This window comes from Cajanus cajan, chromosome 3 (genome assembly GCF_000230855.2).
Source record: "Cajanus cajan strain Asha chromosome 3, NIPB_CcT2T_4, whole genome shotgun sequence".
Lineage (NCBI taxonomy): Eukaryota > Viridiplantae > Streptophyta > Magnoliopsida > Fabales > Fabaceae > Cajanus > Cajanus cajan.
Window position 1 is genome coordinate 17,444,161 of NC_138519.1, and position 20,325 is coordinate 17,464,485.

Here is a 20,325-nt window from a genome sequence, read left to right on the forward strand (position 1 = left end):
TACAGTAAGTTTTAATATATTTTCTCTATTAATAATTAAATTAAGTTATTAATAAATAAATTAAGTTTACAAATTTTAAAAAAAATTTAAAATCATATGATACTTCTTTATATAGATTAGAATCAATGTATAAAATATTTTTATAATTATTCATCAATTTGAATTAATGAAACGAAGTATCAAATAATTTTAAAATTTAAAAAAAAATTATAAACATGATCTATTTGTTAATTTTTTTTTAAAATTTAATTATTGAAGTATTGAAATTTAATATAAAAACTGACTTATTAAATGAAATAAATCTACTAAGAATAAGTAAACTCCTTCCTCATATATGGTGCTGTCAAGTGACATCTATATATTTAGCAAAATTTTCCTTTATAGTGTATAACTAGTATTTTAATTTGTACAATGTACAAACATTTTTATTATATATATATATATATATATATTTATATATATTTAAAATTTATAATAAATTATATATATAAGTACTATATGTTTGAGTATATAAATTGTATGAAAATATATATAAATAAATATTTTTAAACATATAAATTATATTTTAGAGTTATGATAAATAATTTATATTATAATAAAAAAAATATTTTTATTTATTAATAATTTATTTTTAAACATTAATATTTAATTCATAATAATTATGATAAATAAAAACTAAATTAGATAAGAAGTTAAAAAAATTTCTACAAATTCTCTTGAAAGAAAACCTCTTGAAGACATACTCAGAATCTGAATTCGTATTTAATGTATAAAGATTGACAAATGATAAATAATAGATTATTTCTCACTAATCTAAAATTTAATTTGTATATTTAAAATTTAGTTATATAGAAAAATTATTTATAAATTACACATGCTAATTTTAATTTGGTTAAATTATAATTTTGGCCCTTTATCTTAGTTTTTTAGATTCATTTTAATCTTTTATCTTTTCAAATGTTCATTTTAGTCCTCTATCTTATAATTTTGGATTTATTTGATCCTTTTGAAATTATTATTTTTAATTTTGAGAGACAATTTTGAATATTTAATTGACAAATTCAAAACTTAAAACTTATCTAATTAGAACCTATATGAAAACTATGAAATTCAATTAACATTTGAATAAAAAAAATTATAAACATAGAGAAAATTATGTGAAAAGTTATGTTTTATGAGCAATTACAAAATAACATGAAATTAAAGTTTTAGAATTGTTTTCGTCACTTTTTGGATTTATTTATATAGAACTTTCATCATGTTTAAAACACTTTTTTTTTTTGTTTAAACTTCAAGTGTGTTTAATAATTTTCATATAAGTGTATCTAATTAGACAAGTTTTAAATTTTGAATTTGTTAATCAAATATTCAAAATTGTCTCTCAGTATTAAAATAATTATCGTTTAAAAAGGATCAAATAGATCCAAATTTAGGGGATAAAAAACTAAAATGAATATTTTAAAAGATAAAAATCCAAAATAAATATAAAAACAATAAGATAAAATACTAAATATAATTTATTCTTTAATTTAGTAAGATACTCGATCAAAAGAACTAACCTAATTTCTAATTAGGAAAAATAGACACTTCTGTGCCTCTATATTTAAAAAAAAAAATAGTGGGCAGTACACCTGTTGATCCTCGGATTCTTCTGTTGATCCTCTGTACTGCAGAATTGAAGTAGCGGAGGAGATGGCGAGTCACCTGAAGGAAGACGAGAAGAACGAGAGCGTGATTCGAGGTCTTTTCAAGCTTCAACCTAATCGCAGATGCATTAACTGCAACAGTCTGGGACCACAATATGTGTGCACAAATTTCTGGCTCTGATACCATGTTAGAATAGTGGATTAAGCCTAACTCAACCCTACAAAACCGGCTTGGGTGAGAAAGCTGAGAAACTAGTAACATTTGCAGCTCCAGAAGTAAAAGTAAGAGATGGTTCTGGAATAGGTGCTTGGACTCAGAAAATTGAGAAGGTAAAGATGCTGGCACAGACAATTCGGATAACACTGATTCAAGTGAATTGAAATTTGAGGAGCTTGGAGTTGCTTTAGCCCCAGGAGAACATCAAAAGAGGCCCAATTGTCATTGCTGGAATTTGCTGGTTGCACAACAGGTTGCGGCATAGTAGATTGTTGGCCTTGAGGGATTGATGGAGCTACCAGAAGTTCAGGATCAGCATCAAAATCAATAAGGCTCTTAGTCGTCTCAAGTTTAACATCTACTGGGTTTTCGTTGACAGATGTTAAGTTACTGGAAGATGCAGTTCTCTGTGTCAATGCTGAACTATCAGCAGGTCTTCCACTCTTTGTTTTGGTGCGTGACTGCTTCATCTCTCTCTTCTCTTCAATTCAAGTCCCCCAACTATTTTCTCTATACTGTGGATTGAAGTAACGGAGGAGATGGCGAGTCGCCTGAAGGAAGACGAGAAGAATGAGCGCGTGATTCAAGGTCTTTTGAAGCTTCAACCTAATCGCAGATGCATTTACTGCAACAGTCTGGGACCACAATATGTGTGCACAAATTTCTGGACGTTTGTTTGCACAAACTGTAGTGGAATACATCGGGAATTTAGTTATCGAGTATAGTCAGTTTCAATGGCTAAGTTTACTTCACAAGAAGTTAGTGCACTTCAAGAAGGAGGAAATTAGCGTGCAAAAGAAATATATTTTAAAGAATGGGATGCACAACGTCATTCTTTCCTCGATAGCAGTAATGTTGACAGGCTCCGAGACTTTATTAAGCATGTTTATGTGGATAGAAGATTTACTGGAGAAAAGCCCAATGACAAACCACCAAGAGTCAAAGCAGGTGACAAAGATGATTTCTATCAAGGAGGAAGATCTAAAAGCCCTCCCTATGAGGATGCATATGAACGTCGTTATAGTGACAGATCTAGTCCAGGTGGAAGAAGTCCTGGATATGATCAAGAAAGTAGGCAATATGGTGATTATAGGAGAAGTCTTGGTCGTCCTCCAATAATTAATGATTGGCGCCGTGAAGATCGTAGAATATCATATGGAGATTATAAGGTGGAAAGACAATCTCCTGAGCGAGCTAAAGATATGGGTTCTTCAAGCCCACCAGTGGTCCGACCTGTTAGAGAAATATTGGGAGAAAATGTAGTACCTCTTTGGATAAGTGAACCACCCAAATCAAACAGTGGAAGACCTGCTGATAGTTCAGCATTGACACAGAGAACTGCATCTTCTAGTAACTTAACATCTGTCAACGAAAACCCAGTAGATGTTAAACTTGAGACGACTAAGAGCCTTATTGAGTTTGATGCTAATCCTGAACTTCTGGTAGCTCCATCAATTCCTCAAGCCCAACAATCTACTGTGTCGAACCTGTTGTGCAACCAACAAATTCTGGCAATGACAATTGGGCCTGTTTTGATGTTGCTCCTGGGGCTAAAGCAACTCCAAGCTCCTCAAATTTCAATTCACTTGCAGTGTTATCTGAATTGTCTGTCCCAGCATCTTTACCTACTCAATTTTCTGGAGTCCAAGTACCTATTCCAGCACCATCTCTTACTTCTACTTCTGGAGCCGCAAATGTTACTAGTTTCTCAGCTTTTCCACCCAAGCCGGTTTTGTAGGGTTGAGTTAGGCTTGATCCACTATTCTAACATGGTATCAGAGCCATTTAGATCCACTTTAAAAAAGGGTCACCCACCATTTATCCACGTACCAAGCCCAATAGTGCTGGACGTGAGGGGGTGTATTGGGAAAAACCCAAGTCCCACATCGACTAGAGATTAGACAATTGAATAGTATATAAGTGGAAAGCAACCCTCACTTTACAAGCCGATTTTGTAGGGTTGAGTTAGGCTTAATCCACTATTCTAACATTTTCTACTGACAGTTCTCTGAATTGGGATGAGTTCTGCTGCTAAAAGAATGGAAGAGCATGAGCTAATTCTAGGGGCGGTCCTTACCTCATGAACCAAATAACCTACAACAAAGAGTTTTCTGAGTCAATGAAGAATAAAGAAACTAATGAAAGCCTTTTAGAAAGATTATGCAACGGATTGAAGCTATCTTTATTGGAAAAAATTATTATCAGTCTTGTTTTATCTGATTCTGAGAATCCTGATGCCAAGCTGGGTGGTAAGTATGAAGTTACATTTTACTTGACTAATAATGTTCATGGTCATTTCTATACATAATACTGGCAACCATTTTTCAATACAATCATATATTGGTTGTATATTATTAGTTATCAATAGTAATTAATTCAGTTATGATGTTTAATTAGTTATCCATCATTTTACATGAAGATGGAGTTGTTCCACAAGTGTGGAGAAAGTGATTTTGATGCTATTTTGGAAGACATGCAGAAGGATATAAACATGGGAGATATTGTGAAGGAACAAGTCTATGGATGCACGGTTGATGTCTCAAAGTGCAAGGAGATATTTTCTCCATTCTCATCTCTAATTGATAATATGCTATCTAAATTACTTGGTGCAATTGCTTATAGTCGTACTGTGATGGAGGAAAACCAGAACACATACTTAACATTCCCTGCAGCCAATGGATCCAACGTGTCTGAGTTGCCACCTCTTAACTCCTGGAATATTTATGTCTTGGTAGATACAGTTAACCATCTTGTGAATTTTATTCAATAGGACTTAATGTTCCTCTCATTTTTTTATTTCCTTTTGAATAAGAAAGTAAATCATTTCATTTTTATGTGCTTTCTGATACAGGCACCTCAAACCAACTGGATATGTGTCATGGAAAATCTTGATCATGAAGGGTTTTTCCTTCCTTGTGAAGAAGAATTCCTTTTTCTCATGTGTGTGTATAAACATGCCTCTAAGGTATGATATCAGAACCTTAGATATGCTTTTCCCGTAGCTTAGCTGATTTAAAATCAGTTTTGATACAAGTTAGAAATAATTTTTAGAGCTTCTTTGCTGAAAAATAAAGAATTTTTTCTAGAAGAAAAGTTATCAAAACCATTTTTAATCTTGTATCTAAATAGGCTCTTATATGCAAACTCCGACATAAAATTCTGAATGTATGAAAATATGCCTAGCAGGAACCATTTCCTCTCCATGCCATATGTGGATCTGTATGGAAGAATACTGAGGGTCAGCTGTCTCTCCTTAAATATGCTGTATCAGCACCACCAGAAATATTTACCTTTGCACACTCGGGAAGATTGCTGGTACGATTATCTGTTTGTACATTTAGACCTGTTTGCATAAATTATTCCAAAAGCACTTTTAGAAAAAAAATTAAAATAAACTTATTAATGAACTAAAACTAAATTATACATGAGTTAAAAATAAAATTTTTGAAAAACTGATAAAAGAAAATTTCTACAAATTAACTTATATTTAAGCTAATTTTAACTCACGAAAAAACGTATTTATTTATTTATTTATTTAAATTTTTCTCTCTTAAAAATATTTCTAGAGAAGTTTATCTAAGTTGATCATTATTATTTCTTGTTCCTATTGCCAAATTCTTATCACAACAAATTGCTGTGCAGGCATATGTTGATGCAATTAATGGCCACAAGCTTCAAAATGGCCATGCAAATCATGCATAGTTGTGTCTTGACCTTTTAGACGTCCTCTGCCAGCTAGCCGAGAAGGGTCATGGCAATAATGTTCGATCAATCCTTGATTACCCTCTTAAACACTTTCCTGAAGTGTTGCTTCTTGGGATGGCACATATTAATGTACAATCTAATGGATTCATATTTGTTGGTTCTCCAATATTACCTATTCTATGTGTTTTCTTGATTCATGTAGTTTACATTGGTTGTTCTTGCAGACTGCCTATTATCTCTTACAACGGGAAGTATCTCTGATTGTTTTTCCCAAGATAGTAAAAAGTGCTGTAGGCAGTGGGATGATTCTACACCTTTGGCATGTTAATCCCAATCTGGTCTTGAGAGGGTTTATTGATTCTCAAAACAATGATGCAGGCAGCATTATAAGAATTATGGACATCTGTCGGGAGTTAAAGGTTGTTCTCTTTTTAAGTGTTTTTTTTATTTACTTTTTTTCATTTCAATCATTTTCCTGATAGACAGATAGATTGCACTTTGTTGTTATGGCTTTCTTGATTTTGTTATATGTGAGGATTACAATTGACTATTGATATGACCAAAATAGAAATAATGCATTAATAAAATATATAAGCAAAGAGTAATTTTCATCTTTTAAACCAGTTTTGTAAGATTAAGTCAGGTTCATAATACAAAAATTGACTTGTAAGATGAGAGTTGTTTCTCACGTATATATAAATATATTACTAGTCGATGTGGCCAAAATAGAAATAAGGCATTAGCAAAGTATATTAGGAGATAGCAATCCTTACCTTATATATTGTTTTAGACTCATATTTTGTTTTCTTAATATGTTTTAATAATAAGCAAATCTCACTTTCATTGAGCCCTTAGTTGCAAGAAGCCTTCAAATTTGTCTTCACGATTCACAAATGCCAATCTCTTTTCTTTTTTACAATCTTTTGCCATTTTTAACTCATGCTTCTTGTTGGTTTTACAGATTCTATCATCCGTGGTGGAAATTATTCCCTCTTATTATAGTATAAGGTTAGCAGCAGTGGCATCAAGAAAAAAATTCATTAACCTCGAGAGGTGGTTGAATAGAAACTTAACTAGAAGCAAGGACGTCCTTTTTGTGGTAACAATAATACCTTCCCTCGTGCTTTGGGTCCTAATTTTTTTACACACTAACTTCACAGATTTAGAGTCTAAATGAATACAAATTAAAAGTGCTTGAGAGTTTTTATATTGAAAATCACTACAAGAAAAACTAGTAATATCTATGGAATATTACCTACGGAATTTTTTCCGTAGGTAATTTTTAGTTATCTACGGAATATTACCTACGGAATTTTTTCCGTAGGTAATTTTTAGTTATCTACAGAGTATTACCTACAGAATTTTTTTCGTAGGTAAAATTTAGTTATCTACGGAAAAAATTCCGTAGGTAACTAAATAGAAGAAACGCGGTGTTTGGACTTCATTGAGTTAGGGGTTGCTGAAGACATTGAGGTTTTGTATTATTTAGAATTAGGGTTGCGATTTTCCGCTCTAACGAAACGCACTGGTCCAGGAGCGAGGTTCTTGGAGGAGCAACAAGACAGTGAGACCCTTTTGCCTAGATTCGTGCGATTCATCACAAAACGCTTAGCCATTCGATCGCTGCAGTGGACGACGCTATACCGGGGTTGCGATTTTCCTGCTCCGACGAGACGCACTGGTCCAGGAGCGAAGGTCCTTTGCACGAGGGTGATAAATTTCAGTGTCGAGTCTCTGAATAGAGAAAGGGACGCTGCTTGTGATGCATCCGACTGCTCTGTAAGGTTCAAATATGCCCATAATTCTTATTCTTCTGTTTGGTTTCTATGGTATGAAGAAGAAGATGGTTTTAACCCAACACTGCCTACTCCGCCTGTGCTCAGGGTTTTGGAGTTAGTGTTTTATGTTGCGCAGTTGAAATGAAAACTAACACGCATTATTCCCTCCCTCTCTTTTAATTATTGATTTTTCTTCAATGATGTGCTTTAATTAATTTTAAAATAAAATAGTAAAATTTTAATTTTAATTTTTAATGGAGGTGGATTATATAGATATTCAATTCCAGGGGGTAGCTGCTCGAGCATTACATTTATCGGGGGAGTGGAGAAACCAAATGGTCTATTTGGATATCTTTCCCTTCTCATCATTGTCAAGTGGTGTACTGGCTCTCAGGCAGACCTTTATCATGTAATGATTTACATGTTTTTAAGCTCTTTCGACAATCTTGGCGAAAATCAATTGTTCTGGGGCCAAAGGCCACTTCAAGTAAGATTCATTTCTTTGCTGCTTTGTTGCTCGATAATTGTTGTTCCATTTCCTTGTTTATATCATTTTAAATTTCTTTCTGTTCATGATATGCAGGTTGTGCTATTGCTTTGGGCTTTAATTGCAGTTCCATGGAAGCTTGATAACGAGGTCCCACTTTTGCCTCCCTTGTCTATGATTTTCTTGCTTGAAAATTAATTACTACACTATACCATTCTATTTTCTGGTGCTTCATTGTAACAATAGGGATGATCATAGTTGGATTCTCACAGGCACACTATATATTGGTGTCAATATCTTTACAATGGTGGTGTTTCTATTTCGTCCATTTCATTGGGATCATGAGCCTGGAATTCAAAGGTTTATATGGTGACTCAATTCGTCAGAAAAACAAGATTTGTAACACAGCAAAACTTCCCTTTTTAGGCTTTTACCACCAATTTTACAAGAGAAATTTTTTAAATCTCCTTAATTAATATGATAATCCTTTTAATTACTTAAAGAAAAGTATTAGTTTTTCTTTTTAATTTTCGAGTTCTAATGATTACTACCTTTCATTTTATATTTTATGTATAATCTAAAGAGGATTTTAGATTGACTATATACTCTGAAGTACGGATATTCTAACGCTCTGTTTGGTTGCAATGAAGTAGATGAGAAATAGGTAGGAAGGGATGGAAATGGGTGTGTAGAAATAAGTTAGTTTGTTTGGTAAGAATGAAATAAAGAGAGAAGAAATTAAAAAAGGGAGGGTCCACTTTTATTGTGGTTGTGAAATTTCAATTCTTCATGAGGTCCATCATAGGACCGTTCTTCTTCAGACAAAACCATGTTTGTTTTTAAATCACTTGCAACTTCTATTGGCTGCACCGACATTTTTTTAGCTATATATAGTTTCCCTTGTCCTATACTTTTGTTACAATTAGTTATTAAATAATAAATTCCAAGGAGTTTGTGAAGTTTAATCTTTTATCTTGATAATATAGAGATTTCAAGGACGCACTTATGGTATGCTTAATAGCTCTGAGGTTGATCTTGAGTTGGAACCAGATTCTGCCAAGCAACACCGTGAGGAATTCAATTTCAGTGAGGTCTTTGTCCACCAACTGATTCACTCCATTGAGTTTGTTCTAGGTTCAGTTTCAAATACAGCCTCATATCTACGACTTTGGCATTAAGGTTTGGTCAGCTATGATTTTCTCTCATTGCCTTGGGTCCGTATTTTATCATTTTTTAAACCTTGGTTGATATTTTTTACCACTTTGCAGCTTGGCGCACTCTGAACTTTCTAGTTTTTTATGAGAAAGTCCTGCTTCTTGCTTGGGGGTGAGTTTGATTCATAACCTTTCATTAATATGACATACTATTTTTAGTTTTTCATTGAGATGTTTCCTTTAATTTTTTGAGCTGAGGAAATTGATATATTGTGGTTCTTGAAGGTCTTATATCCATTGTTGGATCTCCTACTTTTTACTATGTGATATTTTTGCATTCTCAGTATAACAAATTTAACATTTTGCAGCTTCACAGGCTCTAGTAAAGTTGTGGTTTGTAACATTCATGTGCTATACAATCCTAACAGGGGAGAAATTAAGCTTGGCCAGGTGTGCACTGCCTGTTTCGCATAACATTTTCCCATTTTGATAAGCCATTTATGCCTCTGATACTATTCTGTTTTGGATATATCACTGTCTAATGTTATGAAAATGCTCTTCACTTTGATGGCTATTGACACTTCTTTCTGCATTTCAAATGTACTTTGATTTTGTTCCTGTTTTGGTTTTCTTTTCATCCATTTACTCTTTCCGTGAAATGCATACAATGGTCTTAATTTTTTCTATTCATAATGTGTAGACTCGCAGAATTTGTAATTTGGAATTATTCACATGCTAAGGTCTATGATATATGGTGTAATTTCTGGTTAATTTTTTCTTTTTTTTAATATCATCTGCAGTATTATATTTTCATCACATAGTCTAGTCATTCATTTTGAAACGTTGTTTTGTAATTTAGATCTAGTAAGACTATAAAAGGTTTGATATATTCTTATGTTTAGGCATATTGTGTACAACCTACAGACCCATTGATGTTTTTTTCTCTTCAATATCGTCATATTGTCCCACAATAATTGCCAATTCAGTTCAGGAACTAATGACCCTTAAATGTATGCAATTTGTCTGAGTATGAATATGCATAACTAGTTGTATCTAGATACAGGGGCTAAGGAATTTTTTTTATATCTCTAAACAGATTCATCACCAATATTTGGTATTCTTGAACACAAAAATGAACCCTGTGATTGAGCAACTTTATGGTTATAATTTAATCCCTTTTATGGTTACTTGATCACTTATATTTGTAAAATGTGATGACAAGAGTTTTTCTACAAAGTGATTTATAATTTGGGTTCGTGATGTTGAATTGTATATTCTAATCATCAAACACTTGTTACATTATACAAAATTCACTTGTCTTGAAACTCTCCAAGATCCACTCAAGAACTGTTTTCACTTCTTGGTGCTTCCGTCCATCCATGCTTAGGCATGGTGGACAATTTTTGTCCTTGGCCGTGTGTGTCCAACCTTCCATCAACCAACATTCTTCAACCTCCGTCAACACCATCTTTTGCTAAAATCTTGACTACAAACTTGGCTTTAACATGTGATCCCCCTCTCCCTAAGCCTTGCCGGAAGGGTGACTTCATTGCTGTAAAAATTCTGGAGCAAGATTACCAAGAAGGTCTCCTACGCTGCGCAACCATCTTCATGGGAGAGTCATCTTGGCCAAAGGCCAAAAACCTTTGAAATTTGTGGAGCTCAAAGATAAACTCTCTCGGCTATGGACACATCTTGCTGGCTGGACAGTCATATCTCTTGGATGTGGATACTTTGAATTTGAGTTCCAACATAGCAAGGATCTTGGCACGGTTCTTGCAGCTAGACGATGTACAAAAGGCTGATCTGCACGTAGGTGAGTCAGCTGCTCGACTAGCACCAAATGTTCAGGTTGGTGGAGTAGTGACCATTGCGTTGATGATCATCACAAGCCTTAGTTGTAGCCAATGATCAGCAATGGAGCAATGTAAAGGCCTCTCAAACGCATGCAGTTTCTAGCGCAAAATCAGCTGCTGTCATAATCAAATCTGCTGCATGCGGTTCCTTAATTTCAATATTTTGCATGCGGTTCCTTGGTTTGTCCCTACCATATGCGGTTCCTTTAGTACTTTGTTAAAACATTTGGTTAGAGTCTTTCTAAGTTTAATATATTTGAAACTTGGAGAAGGCATAAAGAGATGAAATATTATTTGTTATTCTGATTGGCTGGCACATGATGTCATGATAAAAAATAAACACGTAGTGAAACTGTGAAAGAGTTCACGAGCATCCTTATACAATTGCTCCTCTTCAAAAATAAATATAAGTGTTATTTTAATCACATTTTTTAGTTAAATCTGCTAATTATTTGATTGCATTAGTGGCTACTGGCTAGGATTTGAGCAGTCTTCCATTATTTCCCGTGTTCTAATGAAAACCTCTTTCACGTTCTATATTATAAAATTATCAGTTTTCCATACTTCATGCTTAATACATGTGCATGGGTCTATCCATTAAATCTGGTTGTGATTGGTTGGCTGCTTTAGCAGGTTTAAGATCTTAACCAAATAGGGCATTGAATTGGGTGATGCGTTAGCTGATTGGTCCAATTTAGTTTTCAAAATCTGGATTTTCCCAAAAGAATATATTCCTTTCCCTGCACAACAAAACTTAATGAAGACAAAAGCCACTAGAGTCCTAAGGTCCCTAGTTCAAAAGTAATGTGATGGTGAAAATCCGCATATAAAAAATAAATAGAAATAATTGCTAGTACAAACACATATAAAATTAACTTAAATAAGATATTTCATCATCCAATTCTATCATTATCGGTAGATTTTATCCTAAACCACTAGGCCATTCTTTTTCCTATTCTATTGGATAAAAAGGAATTTCATTACAACTATAAATGCACGAAATTAGCGGATCAAATTGAGAAGCATTGGCCTTCAAGTTTCATTAATGTCAAAATTAAGAATTTTTCAGCTCATGATTATTCCTTTTTTCTTTCTTTCTATAATTCTTGTGTTTAATATATTCAGTTTAGCATGTCAGTGATTCTAACTGGAGCTTTTCTTGTGTCTCTTTTTTGCAGAACACTAGAAGGTCAGTCTGTAACAACTAAGAAGTTTGGAAGGTTTGTAAATTAGCATTTTTTTTGCACATTTAAAAGTTTTATGTATTTGATGGGATTGGGAGATTAGGTAGTTGAGCTGCATCCTTACATGGAAAAATAGTAGTCACTATATATAATGCATTCTTCCCATAATATTACGATAATTAGCTAGTTAGCTTGTTGCGTACTTATTAGGTACTCCAGTGAAAATATATATTCTTATGCTTCTTAATTTGTTGAAGTTATTTCTTTAGCTTTATCTTTTATTTAAATATAAATAACTATTTGATTCCTATTTGAGTATGTAATTAGGGTTATATGAAACTAACTTATTGATTTTTTTTGTCACTATATGTGTATTAATTGGGTTTTTTTTTTAAAGAAATTTTAATTGGTTACATTGTCTTTGTCTTTAGAACCTAATAACACTTAGATTTCTTAATCAATCCTAGTAATTCTAACGTAATAGAATACAAATGAAACAAAGTAAACTAACTTATTGATTCTTTGTCTTTGTTTTATTTATGCCTTGTTTAACCTTGGTCCTTTTCCTATTTAAAAAGAATATGCAGTAAATGAACTGTTATATAAATAAGTACTTCTTAGATTCTACTACTACCAATAATATAGCTAGCTTGTGAACAGCCTGATTCGAATGAGCAATAACGATTTTCAGGTTCATGAATTAATAGCAATGACACTTATCGTTGGCCATTTGCATAGGCACATGGTTCTAAATGACTTTAAACTAGTTAAAAACCAGTTTACCCTAGCAAATTTGAATATAACGCTAGTATGCAAAGGGCATATGACAATATATTTGAATGTTATAAATATACAGAAGATGAATTCCATTCCAACACCTTTGTCTTTCCATGTTCTAATATATTTATGTTATAAATACACAGAACATGATTCTATTCCAGCAAGTCGTCGATGGATGTATGATAGAATGTATACGGGGAGAAGAGGTTTAAAGGAATCTTTTGTACACGGGGTTGAAGAGTTTATAACAATAGCTTGTCAACAACAAAGCTATGTTAATGAAGGGAAACTTAGATGTCCATGTGCTAAATGTCAGTCCACAAAGATTGATGGTGTTCATATTGTGAGGCTTCACCTTTTCAAGTATGGGTTCATGTCGAACTACTACATTTGGATTGATCATGGTGAAGAGATGGAAAATGTTGACAACAATCTCATAGGTGCTTCAAGTATTGGTATAAATGCGACCGAATGTGAAACCTCTAACTCAATGCATGATATGGTGTGTGATGCTCTTAGGCAACATGGGGCATTTGACATACTGGAAAATAGTAACATGGAAGAGCCTCCGAATGAAGAAGCACAAAGATTTTACAATCTTTTATCTGAGGCAAATTGTCCATTGTATGAGGGATCATCAGAGTCTAAGTTATCAATGTGTGTAAGGCTTTTAGCATGCAAGTCTAATTGGAATGTTCCTGATGAATGCGTCGATTTTATAACAAAAATGTTGTTGGATGTGACTCCTGTGAATAGATGTTTGCCCAAAAATTACTATCATGCTAAGATTAGTGTCAAAATTGGGACTGAGTGCTAGAAGGATAGATTGTTGTGTACAAGGTTGCATGTTGTTTTATGACAATGATTATGGAAAAAATGATGGTGCATTATTACAGTGCAAGTTTTGTCATATGCCAAGATATCGTGATCGCAACACTGGATCAAGCACAAATTTGCATCAGTGCAAACAGCTGGGCATATGTGTTGGCATTATCAAAATAGAAGTACCTCTGGTGTTTTACGTCATCCCTCAGATGGTGAAGCTTGGAAGCACTTTGATCGTGTGCATCCAGATTTTGCAACCGATCCTCGCAATGTGCAACTTGGTTTATGCTCAGATGGGTTTAATCCATACATTCAATCAACAACTCCACCTTATTCTTGTTGGCCGGTAATTGTGACCCCATACAATCTTCCCCCTGAAATGTGCATGACAAAACCATTTATGTTTTTAACTTGTCTTATACCTAGTCCACGGAATCCAAAGGCCGCTATTGATGTGTATCTAGAACCATTGATTGACGATCTTAAAAAGCTGTGGATTGGTGTCCAAACCTATGACATTTCAAAGAAGAAAAATTTTATGATGAAGGCAACATTAATGTGGACTATTAATGACTTCCCTGCATATGGCATGTTGTCTGGTTGGGGAACTCAAGGTAAATTGGCATGTCCGCATTGCATGGAGCATTCTAAAGCCTTTACATTACAGAATGGTGGTAAAAATTGTTGGTTTGACTCACACCGAAGGTTTTTACCCGCCAATCATGCATTCAAGAAGAACAGAAAAGCGTTTATAAAAGGCAAAGTTGAAACTGATGCGCCACCACCTACATTGACACCCGATCAAGTTTGGCAAAGAGTTAGGGATTTACCTTTAGTAACAGAAAATCCTAGCTTTCCTAGGTTACAAGGATACGGGGAGTCACATAATTGGAGGAAAAGAAGTATATTTTGGGAACTTCCTTATTGGAAAGATAATATTTTGGGACCTCGCTTTGTATTGTAGTCGACCTAATTGGATGTTTGATACAGTTTGGCAAAGTTTGATTGCCTAGTGGATGGCCCCAGAATTTAAAACAAAGAGTATCCAAGCTCAAAAAAATAGAGCATCTGAGAAAGGTGGAAGTCTGCACACAGGTGGCTCCATCACCCCTCACGACTGCTATCCGGATGGTAATTACATTAAACAACTACTATATTTTATTCAACATAATTTTAGAAATATGATGATTAACTATTTATACAATTATAGTCACAAGAGTTGGGTCGCCTTCCACATGTTGATGAGTTGTTCCACCAAACTCATGTACGGAAGGTTACAGGCGATTTTGTCGACCAAAGATCTAAGCGAACATATGTGAGTTATGTTTTTTGTATTATTGCTTTATTCTTTTTAATTTTAATCATCTTTGATAAATGTCACTTCTAAACATCTTTATTTATGAAATAGGATCAATTTGAAACTATATTTAATCAAGCTAGGTCTGAGGCCGCATCTTGTACGAGAGGTTCTGAAACGTCTACTATGGACCTAGTTGAGGAAGAAAGACTCCGCAATAAGAGTTGGATTGTTGCTGCTGGTGGGATTACAGACAAAAGACGACTTTACGGGGTTGGAAAAGTCACTTCTCCATTGACAGATGTGGATACCTTGATAAATATATCTTCGGGGCGTGTTACTGAAGAGTCAGAGAAAATTATTCAATTGGAAGAGCAACTCCGTAAGTCTAGGGAGGAGGCTCGTCAATCTAAGGAACAAAATGAACGCTTGCAACGCCAGTTTCAATCCCTGTTCAATGTTGTTCTACCTCTCCTACCTTCTGATACACAACATATTTTGCAACAACAGGTGGATCAACAATCTCATGACAACCACGATGACCAACATCCACCGCCTACTGGACACTATGGGGATGACTATTAGTTTTTTTTATATAGATTATGGATCTACAACTATTTAAATATTTTTATTGATATTTTATTATGTATAATTTTAAAATTATCTTATTTTACACAATGACATGGAAACTAATTATGCATAATTGCTATGGATATTTTGATTTTAAAGATGTTTGATTTCATATTGTGGTTAATTGAATTTGCTTAACTGAAGGATATATATAAGGTTATAGGATATTTTAAGAAATCTGAAAAGTGATTTTATTTATATTTTTGAGCAGGAATAATAATTGCTATATGGAACAAACAATCTATGCTATAAATCTGTTGAAAATAGTTACCTACGAAAATTTTCGTAGGTAACTTACTCATAGAAATTTGCCTAGGTAAGTTACCTACGGAAATTTCTGTAGGTAAGTTACCTACGAAAATTTCTGTAGGTAAGTTACCTATGGAAATTTCTGTAGGTAAGTTACCTACGGAAATTTTCATAGGTAACGTTATCTACGACCTTATTACCTACGGATTTTTTTCGTAGGTAATCCGTAGGTAATTAACAGTTACCTACGGATTTTTAGCATTATCTACGGATTTCTTGCGTAGATAATACTGATTTTTCTTGTAGTGAATAAAGAACTTTTTTCAATAGAAAACTCTTAAATATGCTTTTAAGCTTCTACCCTGTTGAGAGTAATGGTGAATGGAGAGAACATATTCCTTGTGTATTGTAAAGAAAAAGATGTGTTTAAATACAAAGTAGTGGGCCTAGGCCCATAAGATAAAAACTATAAGATAAAATTATATCTAACACTCCCCATCAAGCTGGTGTATATAGATCATATGCACCAAGCTTGTTACAAATATAATCAATCCTAGGACCCCGTAATGATTTGGTGAAGACATCTGCCAACTGATCAGTAGAGTTAACAAACTGAGTAGTAATGTCCCCAGATAAAATCTTCTCACGAATGAAGTGACAATCTATCTCAATGTGTTTGGTCCTTTCGTGAAATACTGGATTTGAGGCAATATGAAGGGCAGCTTGGTTATCACATATGAGAGTCATCTGTGTAACTTCGCCAAATCTCAGTTCTTTAAGCAACTGTTTGAGCCAAATAAGCTCACACGTAGTAGAGGCCATAGCACGGTATTCTACTTCTACACTAGATCTTGCCACTACATTCTGCTTCTTACTTTTCCAGGAAATCAAGTTATCACCGATAAAGACACAATAACCTGAGGTGGATCTCCTGTCAGAGGGAGAGCCTGCCCAATCTGCATCTGAGTATCCCACAACTTGGGTATGATTGTTGTAGCAATATAATAAACCTTTTCCTGGAGCACCTTTGATATACTTCAGAATGCGGATGACTGCATTCCAATGTCCTGCACATGGAGAATTGAGAAATTGACTCACCACACTAACCGCAAAAGAGATGTCAGGACGAGTTACCGTGAGATAATTCAATTTCCCAACCAGTCTTCTGTACCTCTCAGGATCTGAGAAAGGCTCCCCCTGACTTGGTAGAAGTTTAGCATTAGGATCCATAGGTGTATCAACGGGCTTGGAATTCATTAGCTCAGTTTCCTCTAAAATATCCAATGCATACTTTCTTTGAGATATTACAATTCCATTTGTAGATTGCGCTACCTCAATCCCCAAGAAATACCTAAGTTTACCAAGGTATTTTGTCTGAAAGTGATGGCAAAGATGTTGTTTTATTTGAGAAATGCCATGATGATCACTACCAGTAAGAACAATATCATCAACATACATTATCAAGTAGATGCACCCAGCAGTGGAATGTCGATAAAAGACCGAATGATCAGCTTCGCTTTGAGTCATACCAAACTGTTGGACTAAAGTACTGAATCTACCAAACCATGCCCTTGGAGCTGCTTAAGACCATAAAGTGATTTGCGGAGACGACATACCAAACCGGAAGACTCCCCCTGAGCAACAAACCCAGGAGGTTGCTCCATATAAATTTCCTCAAGAAAATCCCCATGAAGAAAGGCATTTTTAACATCCAGTTGATAGAGAGGCCAACGGAGAAGAGCAACCATGGCTAAGAATAATCTGACAGAGGTCATCTTGGCAATAGGAGAGAAAGTGTCACCATAGTCTAATCCAAAAATTTGAGTATAACCTTTGGTGACCAAACGAGCTTTGAGTCGATCAATGGTGCCATCAGGACCAACCTTGACTGTGAAGATCCATCGACATCCAACAATAGACTTCCTAGGAGGCAAAGAAACAAGATCCCAAGTACCATTGTTCTGAAGAGCACACAGTTCATCAAGCATGGCTTGTTTCCAACCAGGGTGGGCCAAGGCATCACCTACATTTTTAGGAATAGACACAGAGGAAAGAGAAGAGAGACAAGTATATTGGGAGGGGGATAACCTGTGATAACTCAGAGTAATATAATGAGGGGAAGGATTACGAGTAGAACGATTACCTTTCCGAAGGGCAATAGGGAGGTCAGACTCAAGTGGTTGGGCCGGAGGAGACGAAGGAGGTGGCACCGAAGTAGAGTCGGGTGGGGGTCCAATGGGAAGGCTGAAGCGTTGCCGACGATGATAAACTTGAAGTGGAGGCGGAGGTGGTGGGTCGGGTGACACAGTAGACACAGGAGGAGTATCAAAGACAAGAGGTAAGGGTGAAGGGGCAAGGACAGGTGTAGGAGAAGAGGAAGTAGATGAAAAGTAGGGAGAAGACTCAAGAAAGGTGACATCAGCTGAAATTAAGTAGCGACGAAGGGAGGGTGAGAAACATTTATACCCTTTTTGAGATCTAGGATACCCTAAAAAGACACATTTATGAGACCGAGCGGAGAGTTTGTCAAGACCAGAACTGTGATTATGGACAAAACACGTAGATCCAAAGACGCGAGGAGGTAGAGGGTGGAGAGGTTGAGTGGGAAATAAAATAGAGTGAGGTATTTGGTTGTTGAGGACAGAAGATGGCATTCGATTGATGAGATAGCAAGCAGTGAGAACAGCATCACCCCGAACGTGACCATGAAGTAAGAGGGTGCGAGTGGTCTCAATTAGGTGTCTATTTTTGCGCTCAGCCACCCCATTTTGTTGAGGGGTATATGCACAAGAAGTCTGATGAATAATGCCATGGGAAGCCATGAAGGCTTTAAAGGAGTGAGAGAGGTATTCACGAGCATTATCACTACGAAAAGTACGAATAGAAACACCAAATTGAGTTTGAATTTCATTATAAAAGGATTGAAATATGGAAAATAATTCGGAACGAGATTTCATTAAAAATAACCAAGTACATCGAGAGTAATCATCAATAAAAGTGACAAAATACTGAAATCCTAAAGTGGATGGGACCCGACTCGGCCCCCAAATATCAGAATGAACTAAAGCAAAAGGAGATAATGCTCGGTTGTGGACACTCGGAGAAAAGGAACTACGACTATGTTTGCCTAACTGACACGACTCACACGACAAATGAGACAACTTAGACATACGTGGTACAAGATGTTGAAGCTTGGCAAGGAGGCTTTTTGGCGCTCCCTCCCACTACACGCTCGTTCGCTCCTTCCCTAAAAATTAATCTTTACTATGGAAATCAAAAAGATTTCCCTTCGACTAGTTCGAATTCTCAAGCTAAATGCTCAGAACTCAAGAAATATGATCGGTAGCACCAGAATCTAGGGCCCAAGGGCCAAGAGAGGTGGAGTGAGTGAGACCAACAAACGAAGGGCCTGTGTGCGCAACAGAAGCAGTGGAATTGGAAGCTTGACATTCTTCATACCATTTAAGGAAGTCATTGAAGAGAGCTGGGGGCCCAGAGCCAGAACTATCAGAGGGGATAGCACCAGATGCAGTAGAGACAAGAGAGGCAGTGTGGGCAACAGCAGTAGTAGGGCGAGGGGGACGACCATGTAAGACATAGAAACGGTCAATTGTGTGGCCCAGTTTGTGACAGTGATCACACTTGGGACGACCTTTGCCCGGTTTGCGAGAACGCTGACGATCATCACGTTGAGAAACCAAAGCAGAGGAGTCGCCACTTCGGTAGTGTGAGTACCGCCTCTCCAGGCTCAACTTCACTCGACGCCCGAGCTGGAAGTTGTATACCTCCGTGTTTTTGAACACTTTGGCAATATGAGTACCGCCTCTCCAGGCCTTGCTTCGCTCGCCGCCCGAGCTGGAAGTTGCATACCTCCGTGCTTCTGAACACTTTGGTAGCGTGAGTACCGCCTCTCCAGGCTTAGCTTCGCTTGCCGCCCAAGCTGGAAGCTGTGAGTACCGCCTCTCTAGGCTCAACTTCACTCGACGCCCGAGCTGGAAGTTGTGAGTATCGCCTCTCCAGGCTTTGCTTCGCTCGCCGCCCGAGCCGGAAGCTGCATACCTCCGTGCTTCTGTACACTTTGGTAGCGTGAGTACCGCCTCTCCAGGCTCTGCTTTGGTGTTTCTGACAACCTAGGCAGTTGAGTTTGCCCTCTCCAGGGTCTGCGGTTTGCCCTCCCCAGGGTCTGCCTCCGTGTTCTTGACGACGTTGGCAATGTGAGTTTGCCCTCTCCAGGGATCTGTGATGGTTTTGTCTCCACAGTCCACGATGCTGCTTCGACGATTTGTTTTTGATTTTGGTGCCGCTGAGGGCTGAATAACGCAGGGATCCGTCTAGGGGATGTGCAGTTACTCATAGGTTCTTGTGTCCCAATTTTGCATTGCGTAATTGGTGCCCATTGAGGAATTTCTGTTTCCTTGGGGTGTAGACATGAAGATGCTCTTCCTGAGATGAGCGGTGCCTTATGATTGGCTGACGTCTTTTCGACGTTGGTGGAGTATCCCGATTATCCTTATTTA

At 36.1% G+C, this 20,325-nt stretch overlaps 1 pseudogene; it reads left to right on the forward strand.

The window, feature by feature from the left end:
- The first annotated feature begins 1,574 nt into the window (after window positions 1–1,574).
- Window positions 1,575–3,909, forward strand: LOC145955633 (uncharacterized; annotated as a pseudogene).
- The last annotated feature ends 16,416 nt before the right edge of the window (window positions 3,910–20,325 follow it).